The 5,641-nt window shown below is 41.3% G+C and overlaps 1 pseudogene; it reads left to right on the top strand.

Annotated features, from left to right (window-relative positions):
• The first annotated feature begins 3,569 nt into the window (after positions 1-3,569).
• On the top strand, positions 3,570-4,811 carry LOC125549602 (annotated as a pseudogene).
• The last annotated feature ends 830 nt before the right edge of the window (positions 4,812-5,641 follow it).

Genomic DNA, 5,641 nt, shown 5'->3' with positions numbered 1-5,641 from the left:
GTGTTTCAAATTCATTTTAGAAAAAAATCCAGAGGGTCAAGGTCATTGTTTGGATTTGTGGAATTCATCTTCCTGCTAAAATAATTGCAAAGCCATTTCAAATATTTTCCCTTTCATTTTTGAATTGTTTTCACAATGAATCCAACTCAAGTCATTTTAGGGAAACATAAATTGGCTTGGTTATTCTTGGGACTTATTAAGGTTAGCGTTGTGCCTAATAATATTATAAATGGTTTGGTTTCTACCAAGACTTGCTAGGATTTCAACTTGTGACAGTGGGATTTTATCCTTTCTAGGCAACAATCGAGCAAAACAAAGTCAAACACAAGCAATCATAGATATTTCCTAGCAAATTTTTTATTCCCTATGAATTCTTTTAACATACCTGATTTGGAAAAAATTTGGGATGTGACAATAAGGAAGTCCGCCCAATCCCATTCAAGGTTCAGGCCGGCACCGAAGACTTGATTATACTAGCTAGTGTATTAAATTATGAATGTATCATAATCGATCCTTCATCAGCTGGTTTGTTTCTACATATTATCCAGACTAACTACATACTCGTGCGTTGCTACATGATAGAACAATATTTGAAAAATGGTGTCATGCGACCGATTGTACTCGATCGTCATCATTGTCTTCGAACATCAATACCCGCTCGTCCTCTAGTGAGCGACCATCGAGTGTGTGTACGTCCTGCGGACCATGACTGCCATCCATCTGGGCGAACGCTTGGTCGCCCATGTCGCGAGGGCTTGTTGGTCATTGTCCATGGTATCAAGCATTGGTCTGCCATGCGCTAAGAGCCTACTAGTACTCGCCAATGTCAGCAAAAGTCTGGTGGCCTTCCTCACCCACGAGCACTTTTAAACTGATTCCGCGCGAAGAAAATCCCTACTCCCTCATCCGTATATATAGGGCCTAATAAATTTTTCGAGGTTGGCTTTGACTATTGATAAGAAATAAAGTTTATGAGATGTATGATACGAAAATTATATCATTAGATACTCCTTCATTTTTATAATTTTTGATTGTTTCATGCTATTATCGTATCAATCTTGGATGTTTTATATACATTTACAATCAACTTTATATCATTTTGTGGTACTAACCTACTAACTTACAATCAACTTTATACCATTTGGAGATTTTTTTTTATGGCAATAAGAGACACTGTAAGCTTCAGGAGGACACGAGAAGATGGAGGAGTGGCCCACTAGGCACCAAGGCGCGCCACAGGCCCCTGGCGTGCCCTTGTGGGTAGTGGGGCACACGAGCCTCCGTTTGACCTAACTCCGCCTCTATAAATACTCTAAAATCAGGAAACCTACCAGGGAGGCCATGAAATACTTTTTCCGCCACTGCAAGCCTCTGCTCTCGAGAAATCCCATCTAGAGGCCTTCTCCGGTACTCCACCGGAGGGGGAAAACCTGGAGGGGTTCTTCATCATCCTTGCTGCCCCTCCGATGATGCGTAAGTAGTTTACCACATACCTATAGGCCCATCGTTAGTATCTAGATGACTTCTCTTCTCTCTTTTTTATTCTCAATACAATGTTCTCCTCGTTGTTCTTGGAAATCTATTTGATGTAATAACTTTTGGTGGTGTGTTTGCTGGGATCCGATGAATTGTGAGTTTATAGTCAGATCTATCCGTGAATATTGTTTGGGTTTCTCTGAACTCTTTTATGCATGATTAATATAGCTTCATATTTCTTCTCAGATTTATTGGTTTGGTTTGGCCAACTACATTGATTTATCTTGTCAAGGGAAGATGTGCTTTGTAATGGGTTCCATCTTGCGGTGCTCAATCCCAGTGATAGAAGGGGACATGATATGTATGTATCGTTGCTATTAAGGGTAAAAAAGATGGGGTTTATTCATACATGAGTTTATCTTGTCTACATCATGTCTTCTTAATGCATTACTCCATTTTTTCATGAACTTGATACACTAGATGCATGGTGGATAGCGGTCGATGTGTGGAGTAATAGTAGTAGATGCAGAATCATTTTGGTCTACTAATCCTGGACGTGATGCCTATGTATGATCATTGCCTTGGATATCGTCATAATTATTTGCTTTTCTATCAATTTCCCAACCGTAATTTGTTTATCCATTCTATGCTATTTTCTCGAGAGAAGCCTCTAGTGAAATCTATGGCCCCTGGGTCTATCTTTTATCATATAAAAATCCTAAATATACATTGCTAAAATTTATTTTATTTATTATTTTTGTTAGATCTATCTATCAAATACCTTGCTCGTAATTGTTGAGGGATTGACAACCCCTCTACGCGTTGGGTTGCAAGTATTTGTTGTTGTGTGCAGGTGTTGTTTACATATTGTTGCTTGGTTCTCCTATTGGATTGATAACTTTGGTTTCATAACTGAGGGAAATACTTATCTCTACTGTACTGCATCATCTTCTCCCTTCGAGGAAATCAGAGGCAATCCCAACACAGCTCACAAGTAGCAATGGTGTAACATGCATGTCATATATTATTGTATTGTTCTAACACATGGCCAAAGCCTAGAAAAACACATAGACCTTATATAAGAATGGAGGGAGAAACTCTAATTATCTGTAAGGCTAATTAATTGACTAACTAATTAATAAGTTGCATTAATAACTTAATTTTGAGATTGATTCGATGAAAAAAAATCCTATTTAAATGCATTACTCTGTTTCTAATTTTTGCATTAATGGTTGTCGGCGAAGGACTATACACATATTCGTATTGAATAATAGAGATTCGACATGAAAAAATCCACTTTTAAATGGACCTAATGAATTGTTCATGTAATTAACCGTCTAGCTGATTTATTGTATTAATGATGTGATTTTCAAATGGATTCGGAGCTAGTTTTTAAAATTGTTTCCAGACTAATGGCTATATGGTTGATTCAGTATGATTAATTTTCTGCCTAACTCATTAATTGTCTTATTAACTGGAAAATAGGTACACTTCTAAGGCTGGTCGTAATAGAAGTATCATAGTTAGTATCATGCATGCCAACTAGGCAATTTTGATGAGGTGTCATGGAATTAAATGAAAAAAGAGAGGATTGAGTATCATGCTATCATGATACCATATCATAATAAATGCTATGGTAGTATGTGTCATGCATAATAATAAATAAAGTACTATATGATACTATTCTATGATACTGTGCGTTAGGGAGGTAGTATTATACACTAATATTATATGCATGATACTATTATATGATACTACCCATTACAACCAGCCTAATTATCTATAGACCTCATTATTAGCCTTCATATTAATGAATTGATTTTTCAGTTGATTCAGCACAAAAAATCCCTATTTAATTAGATCTATTTACTTGCACATTTAATTAACTTTTTGTGTAATTGATTGCATTAATATCTTGATTTTTAAATTGATTCGTCCTCTGTTTCTATTTCTTTGCATTAGTGGTTGTGTGCGAACAACTACATACTCATTCACCTTTAATAGTAGAGATGCATATGTATGTATGGAGGCCACGAGTTGCAAATTAAGCTATAACATGGTGAGGAGGCAGCACCAAACCAACGAGTGAAACAATGAAATTAAGCCTGGTGCTGATCGTTGTTGTGTTGTGCTCCATTGCTGCTACCCTAGTTACTTTGTAGTAGCGCAGGGTTCCACATGGAGCTCACCCATGTTGATGGCAAGGGGAGCTACACCACAGCGGAGCGCGTGCAGCGCGCCATGGCCAACAGCCGGCAGCGTCTGGCGTCCTTTGCTGACGTGAGCGTGCCAGTACATCGCTGAGTACCTGATCGGCAACCCACCGCAGCGCGTGGAGGCCATCGTGGACACATGCAGTGACCTCATCTGGACGCAGCCTCAAAGGATCGTGCATCAAGCAGGGCCTGCCATACTATAATGCGTCCAACTCGGACAGTTTCCATCCCGTGCCATGCCATGACACCTTGTGCTTGGCCAACCAGGAGCACTCGTCCGCCAGGGGCGGCAGCTGCGCTTTTGGGGCCTTCTACGGCGCCGGCGTCGCCAGAGGGTCCATTGGCACTGAGGTCTTCGCCTTCCAAAACGGCACCGCGAGGCTCACGTTCGGCTGCCTCGACTTGCTGATGATCACTCCGGGGTCCCTCCACGGGGCGTCCTGTCTCATAGGGCATGTCCGCGGCCCCCTGTCGCTCATCTCTCAGGTGGGCGCCAAAAAGTTCTCTTACTGTCACACCCCCTATCTGCGCAGCAACACCTCCGCCAGTGCCAGCAGCCATCTTTTCGTCGGCGCCTCCGCGAGCCTTAGCAGCAGCAGCCCTGTGATGTCCATGCGTTTCGTGCAAGTCCCTAAGAAGTATCCATTCTACTACGTCCCCCTCGTCGGGATAAGCGTGGGACACACAAGGCTGTCCATCCCACCGACCGTGTTTGCTCTAAAACCAAACGGCACCGGCGGCGGTGTCATCATCGACTCCGGTACCCCCACTACAGCTCTGGCTGACGGGGCGTATGGGCCCCTGCGCGAGGAGCTCCGGAGGCAGCTGAACGGGAGCCTCGTGTCGCCACCCGCAAACAGTGGAATGGACCTGTGTATGGTGGTGGCACACGAAAAGACAGTGCCCTCCTTGGTGTTCCACTTCAGTGGCGGAGCGGACATGGTGCTGCCGCCGGAGAACTACTGGGTGCGACTGGACAATTCCACGTCATGCATGGTGATGCATATATCCAATGGCATGAGCGTCATCGGCAAATTCCAGTTGCAGAATATGCACCTGCTCTACGACCTTGCCAAGGACGAGCTATCTTTCCAAAGAGCCGACTGCAGTTCACTGTGATCACACGTCCGTTCCCCGGTGTTAAAAGGACTGTGTTGTAGGGAATCAGCCTAATAATCTGTTGTAGCACTTGGATCAACAGCCTGATAATCTGTTGTAGCACTTGCATCGGAGAATCTTCTTGATCATTCCTTTCCTCTTTGAGAACTGGTTGTTGTTTTTCTGGCAAATTGTTTACTGTTAATGGATGCTAAACCTTAAGATCGTGTTTCTTTTAGGAGACATCTATATCTATATCTATATCGATATATATACTATATCTCCAATCTAATAATAAAGTCATTAGTGCTTCTGGTGGTACGTCACATAAAGTCATTAGTGCTTCCGTGCGGGCGGCCTGTTTTAAAATTTTGTTTTTATCTTTCTTTTTTCTTTTCCGTGTTCATTGTTTTCTCCTTTAAATAATTTAGTACTTCAAAAAATTTCATGAATTAAAAAAGAGAATTTATAAATAAAATATTCAATAAATCATAAAATGTTTGTGGATTTAAAAAAATTCATAATTGTTTTTACAATGTTTGCATATTCAAAAAAAATTCCCAATTTTGAAAACAAATGTTATCTGTGATGTAGCAAAATATTGGCATGGCCTTTGTTGCTATAAATTTTTTCTCCCGTTGCAACGCACGGGCCTTTTGCTAGTAGTATTTAAAACCATGATTCTCAAAGTAAAACAAAAGTGTAACCAATGGCTCGGGTCAACGATCTAACTCTAGTTTTTTTTTTGAGGTGCTCGATCAACTCTAGTGAGTACGTACTGTTCCGCAGGAACTCCCACTAGAAGAACTAAAAGAAAAAAGAAAAACCCAACTGGGCCGTAGAGCGGAGGG

This window comes from Triticum urartu, chromosome 3 (assembly GCF_003073215.2).
Source record: "Triticum urartu cultivar G1812 chromosome 3, Tu2.1, whole genome shotgun sequence".
Lineage (NCBI taxonomy): Eukaryota > Viridiplantae > Streptophyta > Magnoliopsida > Poales > Poaceae > Triticum > Triticum urartu.
Note: the sequence above shows the minus strand (reverse complement) of the source record. Positions and strands in the feature narration are given on the sequence as shown.